Here is a 16,086-nt window from a genome sequence, read left to right as displayed (position 1 = left end):
CATTATGTGAATTGGTGATATTTGATCCATAAAGTTTCATATGTGACCACAAAAGGTCATGTTTTTTATTTTCCATTTTGCTGATTTTAATGAATATTAGCATATGCCTTTCAGTTCTCTCAATTCTTGTAGAAGAACAAAAAAAAAAAAAATCAAATGGAGGAATAAATAAATAAATAAGCTTAGGTTTTTCATAGTTGCTCTATGCATGCTGCAACAATGAAGATAAAAAAATCGAGTTATTAATAAGTAAAGTAATACGATAAAAATTAATAATTGTTGATCCTCATTGAAATATTGATGGTGTGCATGGTGAAGTAATCATTGCACGTATTATTACCTTGTGGATAGTTAATTAGATACATAACTAGAAGACACGGATAATTATACGGTAAAATCATACCGTTGAAATGTTTTTTTCTTCATATATTTAAGTTTTTGAATCGCATGAGATACGTCTTATATCACCACAAGCCAACCATGCCAAAAGTGCGAATGCATCAAAAAGTAAATAGTTACATTTCCATATGTTACAAAATTTGGGTTTGTAAAAATAGAAAGCCAACAAATTCCACTTGATATACATAATCATATCAACTAATACCACTTTCTTGTTTTATGACAGATGGTGTTGACATAATAAATGTAGTTATAATCATATCAACTAATACCACTTTCTTGTTTAATTACAGATGGTGTTGACACAATAAATGTAGTTATAATCATATCAAAAGTAAGAATTTGTACTTGTTTGTCAAATCTACTGTTGAATATGTTAGCTAGAAAGTTTTGAAAATTGGGATGTTCAGATTTTATGTCAATTAATTAGACACAGTATTAATTATACAACTGTTGACTCTAAACATATATAGTTGTTTTAGTCAATTAACTATTATTATTTTATGGTTGAGGGTGGCAAAAGTTACCACTTATTTCTGCTTTTAAATCCTCATTGTCTTTTGATTAATTGATGTATACTTCTAGAGAAAGGTTAGTCATTAGTCGTGGATGAGGAAGTGTAGTAAAAAAATTTCTTTTATTTGGTGATCGGAATATATTCCCTTTGAGACTCGATTAATTTTGTTTTATGAAATTCCACTTGGATCGGAGATTTATAAATTATGGTTACTATGAAAGACCACTTCATTCCAAAGTTCGAACGAATGAAAGAATATATATTTTACATATATATACCAGTCTATCCTATCATAACATTTTGATGATCTTTGTAAAAAGACGAAGACTTAAGTTTTATATGCCATGACTTGGTAAATTTTCGCATTAGATAATAATGTCGTGTTTGGTTGGCCACATAAAAAATAATTGTCATGTCGATCATATATAACTAATGCTGCATTTCATTGGTAGTATTAAATAAAACCTACATCACTATTTTATGCTAGAATTTGTTGATTATTTTATGCAAAATAAAATATGAAATTAAAATATTGTATCAATAAAACAAGAATATAATTGTATAATCCAACTAATCAATTTAAATGGTTTGATATCCAGTCAACCATGCATGGCATTCAAGATTATGAGGCTAGTAAATCACATTTATTTTATTTAATATTTTATTAGACATTAAATCAAGACACACATTCCTAAAGAAAAATAATAAAAATGAGGAAAAAAACATAACTATATATATCAAACACAACATTTGTTGGTGTATGTGAATGCATAATATATTGTAAATATTATATATTATACTTTAAAGAAAATGACATATCCATTTTCCTCCCCAATTCTAAAATGTCTGCCAACACTTCATCATTCAACTTATATGACTTGTAAAAAATAAAATTCAAAGTCTTCCAATAATAAAAATAATAATAAAAGTATTGTCCTCTAACTTGTTTTAATTATTAGTATTTTTTAGTCATGAAAAAATTGTAGTAGTACTATATATTTACATTATTTCACATTCCCAATCAACTCATTTGTTAGCAAATTCTTTCTTCTTCTTTTTCTCCCCCACAAGTTTTTTTTTTTTTTTTTTTTAAAATCGAATCATTCAGAAGCCTGTCAGAAGCAACCTCAACAGAAAGACACTCGTTCAGAATCGTGTTCATCATCGACTCTTTGATAGCATGCTAGAGAAGAAAATGTCGATGTGCAATCGACGAATTAATATACTTCGTATGAAGGATTTGGTATTATTTCTTCTACTAATTACAACTATGAATTCAATTAGAGTTGTTGAAAGCATTAGAGTTATGAAGGAGAAATTGGATTATGAGAAATTGTTATTAAATCAACTTCCAAGAGGACCAGTACCACCTTCTGATCCATCTCCATGTCATAATAAGCTTGGTCCTAATTATAGAAAATTTAACTATCCTCAAGATTATTATATTTTATGCCCTTAATTAATGGTATCATGATTAGTGAATAATTAATAGTAGATTTTGTTTGTTTTTGTTTTCATTTTAATTAATTAATCTCTATATTATAGTTTGTTTCTTCTATGAGATCTTATTCTTTATTTTCCCCTTCCCTTTGGGTTCTTCATGATAATTAAACCATATTTGTGTTTGGTTAATGGTTACTAATGAACCATTAGCTTTGATAAGATCAACTTTAGACCCGTATGTTTGAAATTTGACACTTTAGACCCGCGGGTCTGAAATTAGTGTAAAACGATTTCACTTATAATAAATATTTATAAATTTAGGCTATTCTTTAAATAGAGGTTCTCGAATCGACTATCTCTAAATATGGGCCTCATTTGCAGGCTTCCTTTCTGCTTTTGGGCTTAATGGGTAAATAACACAAAGTCCACTAGTATCGGAGCTAATTACCTTTTCAACCATGATTTTTTTTTATTTTTATTTTTTTTTAATATTACCTAATTATACCACGATAAAAGAAGCCGGATACATGGTTTAGTGATACGGATATATGGTCCAGTCGCAGTAGATCTATGTATCATGGGGGTTACGGCTAAGTCGCATGTATCCAGGGGCTACTGCATGTATATGGGGGAATTATTAAAAAGTGAAATATTACGTAATTAATTTGAAGTAGTGAGAGAATAAGTAGGTATGATTTTAATATTTGGTTATTTAGGTAGATTTCAGAATTATTTTTTTTTAAGAAAAAGAAGAATTCAACTTGCTGTATCTAGTATAAATATGATATATAACCTATAAATATTGTTTAAAATATAGAAAAATGGGGCCAAAGGAGCTCTTTTTTATATTTTTTTATATTTGATAAAGGTCCTTTTTGTATTTAATTTTTGTAAGTGAACTTTTTGTGATCTGATTTTTAGGACAATAAATTTACACTAGGTCACAATCCTTGACAGAGATATATTGTATATTGTACAAGTTTCTCCACATGAGGTTTAACAAACTACGTATTTTTATTTTTTAATTTATTTTAAAAGAGAAAATTATTATGAAAGGTGTAGTTTTCAGATTTAAGAGTCCTTTAAGTAGGGTTGTTGGATAGTAATTTGTTTCGATACTTGTAACTTTTCATTAATGGTATTAAAATCGAGACGTAGAAATAGAAAACTTGTTGGTGCGGAAGTTTTTAATATCTTTTAATGGCCTTATACTATGTGAATTTAAATTAGTCGTGCTAGTAAATTTTGAATAAAATTCTTAATTATTTTCTAATTTTTATTATTGAAAAATAACTATCGTGGTAAACTAGTAGAGCTTCAAATTTCACATTTGAAACTTTAGGATTAACTTGCAAGGATTTTCACTTGTAAAATATGAAATGGTTGTTTTTAAATTAAAGGATAAAAATAAAAAAAATAAAAGACCAGTTCTTATGAATCTCATTGAGTGCCACTTTGTAAAAAATGTCTAAGCTAATATAAAAAATAACATCCTAATCAAAATTATAAATAATTAATAGCTTAATTTATACGTAGTTTTAGTTCCTTGACCTTGTGAGAATAATACTTCAATATTTATCACTTAGACAATTCAAATAAAGTGTTCTAATTAGCCACTTTTGGAAAAAGTTTACTTGTGTCATCATTTGTCTGTTATTATGTAATTAATTTAATTGCATAGAATATGTTATTTTCTCTAATTAATTGCATCAACCTTGATTAGAAAATGCTTTGAGGTAATTTTACGTCTTATTGAGGCAAATGCGTATATGAACTTGGGCAATCCTCCCCTCATGAGTTAACGTTCGAGGTTGAGTTAAGTGCAAGATCCATATTTGCTTATATGTTATGAAAGAATGCCCATCCCAATTTATGATCTACCGATTTTGGCCCTCATGTTCAGTCCTAGCCGTGAGGCGGGGTGTTAACTCCTACATCGATTGGATAAATAAAAAATAGACTTTGATATCGACATGAGTACTAATCTTTTCTCGGTGAATTAGCTTTGAGGTTGAGTTGGTCCAAAATCTATTTCCTTAGAGGTCGTTTAATATATATAAGTGCGGATATTCCATGAGCTGAACATGAATAAAGTTGATCCAAAATTTTATCGTAAAATTATTTTCTTTATATGATGTACCAAACGAACTCTTATTGACTTCTTGTTGGCCTTACTTTTGTACACTCAATTTTACATTTGCATACAAATTCATGTTGGTAGGTGGTGTATTTGGCTGTGAATTTTCCTTCAATCACTTTTCAAGAAAAAGGGAAGTTTTCAAAATTTGGAAGTGGACCTTTCAAGTATTTCGTTTTTATACTGGCAAAAATGTCTCACTAAGAATATATATAATGGGACTTTTTAGACTAATCTTTAATAAGAAGCTGATTCAGAATTTAAAGTTTATGAGTTTATGCATTAATCTCAAATCAATTTTCAATGATACCTGATTCACAATTAAATATTCATAACATTTCATTGAAATTTTTAATATACATACTCTACTACGAGCAAAGCTATTGAGTTCTCGAAAATCTGTAACCAAACAGCTGGATCCATCTCTATCATTATTTAGAATACGGAAAAGGTATACGAATATACCCCTGAACTTTGATAAATAGTATAGATATATTCTCTGTCATACTTTAAGTACAAATATATCCTTTCCATTAATGAAAAGATACATATATACCCCCGAACTTTGATAAATGGTACAAATATATCGTTCGTTATACTTTAGGTACAAAGATACTCCTAAACTCTGATAAATGGTATAGATATATCACTCCGTCATATATTTGGATCAGTTTGTGGGTTAAATTAGAGTTATTTTCGAGTAGGATGGGGATAAATTAAATTGAAAAAGGGCAAATGAACAAGATTGTGACACGTGTCCTATCGTTAGTGAGAAAGGCATATATATATATATATATATATATATATATATTTCTTTTCATTAACGGTAAGGGTATATTTGTACCTAAAATATGACGGAGGAAATATTTGTACCATTTATCAAAGATCAGGGGTATATATGTGCCTTTTCATCGACAGAGGGTATATCTGTACCATTTATTAAAGTTCAGGGTATATATGTACCCTTTTCATTAACGACAAACGTATATTTACACATAAAACATGACGAAGTATATATCTGTACCTATTATTAAAGTTCAGGGTATTTTCGTACCTTTTCCATTTAGAATATAATTTTAGCATCATATTTTTTCATTCTCAATTCTTTTAAATTGGGAATAAGATATAGTAGTTTATAGATATTAAATAATTGAAAATTTTTAAGTGTTGAGTGCATGTATTATTATTAAATATTATAAAAAAAAGAGTGCAATTATGTACATACACTATATATATGTGTGGTAGTTCCCATTAGTGGCTCATAGTTGCCCAACTTTCATGAGAGACACAAATAATCAATAAACCATTTAAAAACTTTATCTTTTTTGTCATCTTTTCCATGATATAAAGTACTCCGATCATGATCATATTTTGGCTCCACGTAAAAATAAATATTGTTTCAAGATTTTTTTTTTTTTTCCCTTTTGACAAGTAAAAATAATAGATATTTTATAAGAAAAGAACAAATAAGTGGACCATATCTCAACATAGAGCCCTGAAAAAAGAAAGGTTGTTGGTGAAGGGTTTTTATATATGTAGGAGGAATATAAGGAAATTGGAGCTGTTAAAAATAGTAAAAAAAAATTAAAAATAATTTTAAAAAAGAAATTGGAGCTGTTAGAATGTGAGGAAGAAAAGGTGTTAGGTTATTCCGCCAAACTTGGCCAAGTTTATTTTGTGCATACCTAAATTATTTCTTACAATAATATAATTATAACTTGACTTAAGGTTATTTAAGGAAGTTAAAGACTATCAAAGAACTCAATTTAGAGTCAATAATATTTAGATGTGTATAGAATAAAGTATGTCAATTGTTTAGGTGTGTCGCTCATAACGAATGACAGGTCGATAAAGATGATCAGTTAGTTATGCACAGAGAAGGACCAATATATAGGCTTTCAAATCGATAAGCATTTGAAGAAGAAGATGCACGTGATACTTATATTAAGTGAATCTCTCATCTGAACAGATGAGAATTCGAAGTGGAAAGAGTTTTGTAATTACATATCGCATATTCATATGAAACGCGTATTTTTTGACTCGATGATGATGTAGTTTGAATGACAAACTCATGGATTATACAAATAAAGTTGTCATTTCTGATCTCCTATAGTTTAATTTATTGTTATTCAAATAAAATTACCATTTTTTTTATAATACAAAGTTTCCACTTACCACCTAAAATGGGGTAGGTAGGGATTTTCTAAAAGAAGAAAGAAAAATAGTAGTAGTTAAATGGCATCTCAATTATATCTCATTTGCGGGTGATATAATTTGGCTCGAACTTCCATAATAAAGAATGTCTTGATGTGTTTGGAGTATTTATTTATTTATTTGTATATTATTCGATTTAACGTGAATTTGAATTAGCTGGAGAAACAAATGCAATAGAATATCTAAAGTAAAAACAGTTTTAAAGATTTAGTCTTCTATTATTTATCACACGAATTTAACTAATTATACTACTAATTGTGTAAAAAGATTTGAAATTATAAGGTCATTTTTACTTGTTATAGTAAAGAATTTATCTTATATTGGAGAGTACAATGCCCATTTTTTTTTTTGTAGAAAAATACTTATAATAAATATCTTTAGATTGACATGATATGTACAAAAGGAAATTCACCATAGATGAATATAAGTTAAAGTCTTATCACTAGGAGTTGGTGCTTAATTAGGGTCATACATGCAACATTTTATTACGTATTTTTTCAAATCATCATGTTATATATATATATATATATATATATATATATATATGTATATATATTTATTGTAGAACGTAATTTATCTTGTTTTTACGTATTTGACTTCACGTATTATAAAGTTTAATTCTGTGGATGACACTCTCATATTTTTTTTCTTCATTTGTACACGTCTAGATTCAGGATCTTCAATTCAAAGAAAATAATCTGGTGCACTAAAGTTCTCTCTATATATACAAAACCTCATATTATATTTCTGTAAGGGACTATTTCCACGACTTAAATGCGTTACATTATAATCACATGACAATAACTTTACTAGTTACTTCAAAATTTTCTATTGAAATTAAATAATTTCAACGTAACCATCTCACCACAATCTGCGACTCAGTGGCGGAGCTAGCTAATAGTGAGGGGTTCAGCCGAACCCCCTTCGACAGAAAATTATACTATTTATACAAGTTTAAAATTATTTTTCATGTATATATAACAGACGTTGAACTCCATTCGACTATTTTTTTTTGTTCATATTTTTTAATTTTAAACCCTGTTAGTTAAGTTGTTGGCTTCGCCACTGCCGCGAATAATATACAATTTGTACCTACCAACTACCATGCTTTGGTAGTAGCTAGCAACACGAGGGGAGCAACTAACTCTCTACTTGTCATCTCTCTCCATATTTTTATTATTTTATTATATTACTATAAATGAAATTTCGAATTTTTTTTTGTGTTAATACAAACTTTTCACTTGCTACCTAAAAAGGGGTAGGTAGGGATATTTTTTTTTTCCAAAAAATTCTTAACCATTCAAAGAAGTAAGAAAAATGGTTAGTTGGAATCTTAACAATATCTACACTACACTAAGTTTGGTTCAAATTTGAGAATTATTTTTTCTCTGATTAATTAGGTGGGTGTAGTAATTTTTTCTACGCAAATACAGATTAATCGAATAGGGAAATTTCAAATATCAAATGTCTAAATGATAAAAGAGTTTAAATTGTGATGTATAATCGATATAAGTGATTTTTATAGCATTAGATAATATTATTTGTGATAGGAGATTAATATATGTTACTTTTAAGATTTTAAATTTCAACTTTTATGGAATAAACATTCTAAGGAATTTATATTATGTATATTACAAATATAAATGTTTTTTACACTAAGTATGTAATTCAAATAATATTTATAAATAAGTTTCCTTAAAATATCGAATTCGTATTCTTAGACACTTCAGATTCAAAATTTTTAAAAAGTTTTTGCTTGTATTCTCACTAGCCTACCTCCAGATAAATTAAGCATTAAAATAATCCCCTTTCTCTAATTATGCGCATTAGCCTCAATAAATCTACAACCTCATGCATATTTCAGCTTTCAATTGATTTTGATTGTGATTAACATGTTTACATAATGAGCGCTCATAAATACATGGAGAAAAACTTTTTCAAAATCTGTACAAGTAGGAAATGTTTCTAACAAAAATATTTCATTATACATTGAGATGTTCGTTGGGGTCTATCGAAAATAACCTCTCTACTTCATTTCTGAGGTAGATAAGAACGCATACACTTTATCCTCCTTAAACTCCTACTTTGTGAGAATATATTAGTATCTTGTTGTTATCGTCGTGTACATTGAGATGTTCAATTAATGCACATCATAATTGTTATGTTCGGACAGAATAAGCAATACCATAAAGCAACAGAAAACAAGAAGAAGACACATATTTACGTGAAAACCCTTGACGGAAAAAATCACGGACAGAAGCAGAGGAAATTCACTACGAAGGAGAGGAATACCAAGATGGAGATAATAGTCTCAATTACGTGTATTTAAAACTGTCCGAAACAGCCCACTAAATGCACTTATCTAATATGTGTGTACAAATAAATCCTAAGTCCAAAAACATACAGGTCCATACCGCTGGGGCTTCACCTTGCACCCCTCACGGGATCAATGGTGGGCTCCGGGATCGGGTCTATTGGCCTGATCCCTCCGCTACCACTAAAAAAAATCACAAACATGGATCGCATCATAAACTTTTCAGGACTGAATCAATAAAATTCGGGTCACAAACTCTAACAATAATTTAAAAATTCATGTCACTAAAGTTTAGGTTCCATACAGACAAACACAGTAATAAAAGCAAAGCCAGAGCTTCACACACTTCAAAATATGATAAAAGACCCCCCACCCCCACCCCCACCCCCACCCCCACCCCCAGCCCCTAATTTTTTCCTATAAATAATTCCCCAACAACCAATAAGGCATAAACACTAGAAGCCCAATGTACACACTATACAGTGATATTCTTCCAATCTTATCTTCAAAGATCAAATACTATTTGAATTGAAACAAGCTAAGGTACTACTTACTTCTCTTCTTCATCATATTGCTTAATTGAATAGGTATAATAATAGTACTATCTATTGATTGAGTTTCTTCTTGACTAATAATTTTTCTTTGATTGTTTTTTTTTTTTTTTTGCAGAAAAAAATAGTTAAGAAGAATTGAAGATGGAATTTATTATATATATATGTGGTGAGTGATTTCCATGCTATGCTTGTCAAGTGAGCAGTCCTTTTTTGCTCTTAACCTTTGTCTCATTGTCTGTTCGACCTTGAATAATATAACCAGCTTAGATAAATTTAAAATATAAAAAAGTAAATACACGTACTGTGAACAAGATTCAATATCGATCAACTGTATATATATATATATGTAGATTAAAGAAACTCATCTAATATATACGTGTAGTTTTTCGACGTAAGGTTATCCTAGCTCCAGCCTGTTCACAAACCCTAGCTATTAGGTGAGTAATTAAGTGAAAAGTCACACATCTCAACCACTTCATATAATTACCATGATTAGCTCTCTTGATTTTTGGATTCAATTAACTTGAGTTGCAGAAATATTTTCTCTCTATGTATATTAATTGGAAATCGAAATATAGGTGTAAATAGTGCTATACCTACTAATGATTTGCGACAATAGTATTGTACTCTTTGATTGTTTTCTCAAGAAAAAAGTGGACAAATTAGGAATTACGATTCTAGTCACGTTAGGAAAATTCTCGGTAGCTTAGTTGGTTGACGAACTGAACGTTCACCTTATTGGTGAGGTTTTATTTCTCGTCTTCTGATCTCCTCCCCCGTTTTTCCTTCGAATCCCTTATAACCTCAATTTAATTAAAAGATTTTTCTTTTAAAATAGCACAAGTAGTAGGAAAATCGTTGTAATTTTAAAAGAACTTTTTCTTGATAAAGGATAAATAATTAAGAGGTAGTTAGGGTACAAGATCTTAGAAGTATATAATTTGTATAGAAAAGGAAAAAATAGTCAGTTTTAATCAGGACTCATGAGTTTGGTATAACTCATTTTTTAATGTAATTTTTTCTTTTTTCATAATCGTGGTGTTTGGGTCAGCTTTTGCGTATCTCAACTAAATCCACGAGATACCTCCCACCAGCAATCGACATCAGAAAACTCTGGGTCAGCTTTTGCGTACCTCAACTAAATCCACAAGATACCTCCCACCTCCCACCAGCAATCGACATTAGATAACTCTGTCCACCAAAGATATGAGTTGACCATATAATGAAAAATAGACAGAAATAAGGGTAATGACTTTTCCTCTCTGAAGTTTGTTAAAAACGGATTGCGAAGTATAATTGGTGACGACGTTTTAAATAAATTGTTTAATTTTGTTATAAAGAAGATGAATTATTGAAAGTGTATCTAATAATCCGATCATTGATCGTTTTCAGAAATAACAAGTCATCGAGTGTAGTTGCAATGATAATATTTAGTATATTTATGTACTATTAAATGATTCGTTGCTTTTTAAATATATTGAATATCAATACGTGTTAGTTAGTTTGGTGGTTACTATAGATAACCTTGAGGTCGTTATTCCGTCCTAAAATTCAAAACCCCAAACTTTAAATCCTGAAATCGCCTCAGTAGTTGATGCTTTGTTATGTACTTAAGGTCGAACAAACAATGAATCTAAGGTAAAAAAGAAGCAAAAAGACTGCTAATTTGACAAGGTTTGCATTGAAATCAACACCAATTCTTGAAGCTCACAGTTACCAGAATCATATGGAAGTTCAGCTTTCAACTTTTACCAGTTGTAGCAGGTATTAATCGATTTCTCAAGTTACATTCTTTTTTTAAAATGAATGAGTACTTAATACGTTATTTTTATGTGACATGATAGTATAAAGATTCACTATATATCGAGATTAAACTCGTATATATGTAATATATTGAGTCTTCTGGACAATTTTTATGTATGTGGAACATGTAAATGATCACAACATTAAAATGAATTATCTTACGGATAATCAACAACCCCTTGTTTGAACCCGAGCACCTATTAGCGGAGAGCTTTAAGATTAACCTAAATGTCAGTGCACCTAACCCACTTCTTATTTAGTGGGTGTTTTATATAATTTATACCTATTTTCGTATATTTTTTATGTAATTATACCTATTCCGCATCGAGTTTAGTGGGTACCGGAGCACCCAAAAATTATATGTAGGTCCGCCCCTGATCCCAACCTTATTAGAATTATTTACACTCTCTCCCACTTCCTTAATTACTTTGCTCTCTCTCCCGATTCATATACATAACAAAACCGACATATACATAGAAACCTTTGTATATGATAAGGCCGCGCTACATATACATAACAAGGCCGATTCATATACAAAACAAGTATGACAACGTCGACATATACATAACAAGGCCGATTCATAGACAAAACAAGTATGACAACGTTGACATATACATAACAAGACCAACATATACAAAACAAAGCCGATTCATATACATAACAGGAACGACATATACATATATTTTTTTTAAAAAATGAGATTTTTGTAATAAGTGAAACTTAAGTTGTGTGTTTGTGTAGAATGGATTAATGGTTCACATATCTATTAAAGAGCCCAATTTCGTCACGAGGGGAGCCATGTGATTAGGAGGTCACGTGTTTAAACTGTGAAAATAACCCCTTGCAGAAATATAAAATAAGATTACGTACAATAAATTTTTATGGTCCGACCATTTCCTGGACCCCGCATTCATACTCTAAAAGGGAGCAAGTGGGCTTTATTAGAAATGGGCTACATTTTGTGTATACCTGTCTGATTTTGGGCTTCATTGGGCCACAAAATTACCACAGGTTGCTATATAATTTGTCATGGATGATAATTGTTACTCATTTGATACTGAACCAACCGATATCTTATTGGTTGGATAATGAGTTAGTACATTTAAATATCAATCTCTACTTTGTTACATACAATATTCAATTATATTGTCAACCTAAGGTAGAGAATTAATCGATATGTACTTAAGTAGGCGTTTGGTCATGAATATTATTCACAATATTTTCAAATACGTTTTTACTTTATTTCAAAATAATTATTTTGTCATAAATATTTCGAAATACGTTTTCACAATATTTGAATTTTTGAAAATTACCTCAAGACAAGAGGTGTTTTCACTATTTTTGGTTTCAACTTATGCACATTTTAATTAATTTATTTTTTTAAAAAATATTTAAATTCTAAATATTAACTTCAAAATACTATGACCGAATACAATTCCAACTCAATTTTCAACTTCAAAAATACTAAAATAAATATGTTTTTGATTTTCATGACCAAATGAGTCATTAAGAATGACTTTGAGATCCAAAAAGGTAATAGGGGTATTCTTGGATCAAACTATCGATAATAACAGGTGAATTTTGGGATCAAATTATTATTATAGGACATTTTTGTTCAATTTCATATAATTTAGAGGTTATATATTTTGAGTATTTTTGTATATTTTATTTATCAAAAGGTACAATGGGTGAATTATTTATTTCTTTTGATTTGCCACGATGTTTGGCACTCATTTCTCTCCAAAAGTTCTAGATGTTTCATATCAAAGTCGACTCTCTTCTCGTACCTCGAACCCTAAAAATTCAGACCAAGGATTGAGAAATATTACGAGCATTGATTATTGGGTGATATTATTTGATTAATCTCTAATGTAGTTTTCGTCGGTTCGATATGCTAAAAATCATAATTTTCGTTTTTCTTGTACTTACAGTGACTTTTATTGCTTATATTGGAACAATTTGTCCACTTAGTCGAAGAATTATAAACTCCCAATATGCAAAGGATAAACAAAATATAAAACCAATAATTTTTATCAGCACTTTTTATGCAACGTAGTTGATTTAACCTATGTAAATATATATATATATATATATATTAGTTTTAATTTATTCATAGGTACATTTAATTTATAGCACACATGCATGTACGTGTATTGATGGGTGTTCTGATTTACTACAAGCCAATAATATATATCGTAAGCTACACTTTTATTCATATTCTTTTTCTTCACACCAAACTAACACTTTTCTTCATATTATTCAGAAACACACACACAGCTTTGCTAGCTAGTTGATATGTTCTTCAAACTAGCTTGTTATTAAGGGGAGAAGCAAATACACAACATAAACACACACAACATATTCGGAGCAAATAATCCATTATATATGTCCATGGATTATAAATAATATATCATGGCAGGAAGTTACATGAACGATGTCTTGTACCATCTACTGACGTTGACCATCCACAGTATCAACATAGATTAATGCCAGTGCAGGCATTTGGATCATCTGGATTACAATTGCTGCCACATAACTTGCAATTTTAAAGTTCCAGGCATATCAACTGCATGCATATATATATATATATATTAATATCCATCAACGTAAACTATGATCAATATATAAATGTACGTGTACATATGTAGAAACATTGGAAATTAAGAAAAAAAAAAAGTTTTAAAAGTTACGAACCAATAGTCATGGTCAACAGAACAAGGAAGAAAATAGCAAACTTGTTCACTGCAGCAGCCATATTTTGCAAATTAAAGCTAATTTGGATTATATTGCTGTGTGCTGATTTCTTTCATGAAGAAGGGTCATATTTATAAGCCCCTATATATGTACACTAATATTAATTAATAAAATGCCATTTCTATCGTTTTAAAAAAAATAAAAAATGAAGAAATTAGAAGTGCATGTTGTATATTTTGAATGACTCGAAGCTCACATGGGCATAATATTATGAAGATAAATATTTAGATACTGAATCATCAAAATCCATCGAAGTTGTCATGTAATCTTTTCATTTCTTTCTTCAAACTTAACTTATGTATATAATCTATATCTATAATTCAGAATATACTAAAAGTGTGAATATCTTTGAACCTTATTCCCTTCATTAAAAGTCTTTGTTTTAGATAAAATTATTTTTTTACTATTTCTTCCTAATATTTAAGAGTTAAAAATTAATTAAATATATTTATGGTAAAACATTTTCTTATTAGAAGTCATCGGAATTTCACTATTTTTTCCTCATTTAACACTTGAAAATTAATTTAAATATATTTATGGTAAAACTTTTCTTTATTAGAAGTCATCAAAACTAGTGACAACTAATACTTTTTCTATTAAGAATTCTAAATCAACTAAATTTGATTTTAAGAACATTTGAAAAATCTAGAAATAAATATAAAACGACTAGAATAAGAAAAAATTTAAGAAGTACCACATTGTTAAAAGTTTTAAGTACGTAATAATAATGTAATCAATGATTTTGTAAGGATTTGACTTTAAAAATAAAGAAAGATTTTGAATATAAAAAAATAATCGTAATACAAATATAGTTCAAATTGATGTGTCTCTCTTAGCATGTAACAATAAGAAAAAAAGGTATTATATGACAAATGCAAAAGTGATGATCCATCAACCACCTGAAACTTCTGGTGGCAAAATATATATGTGTATATGCCTATGTTTACATTATCATATTAAATTATGAAAGATTTTTGAAAAATGATTTGAACTTCTACACTTAATTAAAATCTCCGTACTGAACAAAATCATTTAATTTTAAATAATCAACTATTACACGAACAAAACACGTACGATTAAACTAAAACTCGGAACCAAAATCAGCCACAAAATTTAAAAAGTGACCATAATAGGTCACTTATTTAAAAAGTTACCAAAATAGGCTAAATGTAATAAATTATTACGTTTTCCACTTTTTCTTAACGGTCAACACAGTTTGTAAAACGTAATAATTTATTATGTTTTAAAAACAGTGTTTGTAAAACATAATAATTTATTACGTTTTTCACAAAAGATAAAAAAACAAAAAATAGTGTGCTATCACATTTTCTTTATGTCAAATCACGTAGTTTGTAATAATTTACTGCAAACTACAAATAATGTTTGTAAGTTGTATTAAATTATTACAACTTATACCTTTATACCTACCCACATCACATTACCTTTACTTTATCTACTTTTAAATTTAACCCACCCCACCCTACCCCACGTGTAACCCTCCCACCCCACCCCACGTAGAATCCTCCCACCCCACCTCACGTAGAACACTTTCACCCCACGTATTAATACTTTTACAAATTAGAACCTTGTTATTACAATTCAAAAATTGTAACTATTAATTACGTTTTTAGTCCAAATTTTTTTTTAAAAAAGTTATTGTTTCGTTTTGTTAATTTCAAGAATTACCTAACCCGCTTTTTTTTTATATTTTTTTTCATAAATAGTATTAAAAAGTTACTTTTTATAAATAAAAAATGCTTAATTAAAAATTTCATTTTACAAAAATGTAGTCCTTGCGTGACTATTAATTACGTTTTTAGATCAAAAAAATTTAAAAGAATTTCAACAACGACATTTCTAATTATTCAGTCCTTGTGTATGAGTGGTCACATCAATAATTATATATTTAACTGATAAATTTAGAAAAGAATGTAATTTTTCACTACGTTTT

At 29.0% G+C, this 16,086-nt stretch overlaps 1 long non-coding RNA gene across 2 annotated transcripts; it reads left to right on the top strand.

Moving 5' to 3' along the window:
• Window positions 1–9,473: 9,473 nt before the first annotated feature.
• LOC124888588 lies at window positions 9,474–14,549 on the top strand. 2 transcript variants are annotated; one of them, XR_007047047.1, is made up of 4 exons: window positions 9,474–9,567; window positions 9,694–9,744; window positions 11,194–11,342; window positions 13,645–14,549. It is a non-coding gene; the product is annotated as an uncharacterized LOC124888588 (long non-coding RNA). The 2 variants fall into 2 exon arrangements; XR_007047046.1 differs by having other exon boundaries at window positions 9,475–9,567; window positions 9,694–11,342; window positions 13,645–14,546.
• Window positions 14,550–16,086: the final 1,537 nt, after the last annotated feature.

This window comes from Capsicum annuum, chromosome 11 (assembly GCF_002878395.1).
Source record: "Capsicum annuum cultivar UCD-10X-F1 chromosome 11, UCD10Xv1.1, whole genome shotgun sequence".
Classification (NCBI taxonomy): Eukaryota; Viridiplantae; Streptophyta; class Magnoliopsida; order Solanales; family Solanaceae; genus Capsicum; species Capsicum annuum.
This window is presented reverse-complemented; position numbering and strand designations above follow the sequence as displayed.